Below are 311 nucleotides of genomic sequence, written 5' to 3'. Positions count from 1 at the left end.
CAGCCTCCTCTCATGGCTCTGGGGAGCAGCCAGCAAGCGAGATTGTCATTCTGCTAATGTTCGCCAAAAGCTTTTTTTTTTTCTTCCAACTTAGCCCCTTCAGAGAAAATAAATCTATTTTTAAATATATAGAATAGTTCGGGGTTTTTTGAGCCCTGAAGGCTTTTTGTCCATTTCTGCCTCATCTGCTCTTAGAAAAATGCAGAAGGTCTGAATGTTTCTTGTGTGTTTTAACCCTTTACAGCCTGTCCTCAGATTTTTCTGCTGCAGTTCTGAAACTACAGAGAAGAGTTTCTCTGTGGACGTACTGC

The sequence above is a fragment of the Pygoscelis adeliae genome, unplaced genomic scaffold (assembly GCF_000699105.1).
Source record: "Pygoscelis adeliae isolate BGI_AS28 unplaced genomic scaffold, ASM69910v1 Scaffold850, whole genome shotgun sequence".
In the NCBI taxonomy this organism is placed as follows: Eukaryota; Metazoa; Chordata; class Aves; order Sphenisciformes; family Spheniscidae; genus Pygoscelis; species Pygoscelis adeliae.
This window is presented reverse-complemented; position numbering follows the sequence as displayed.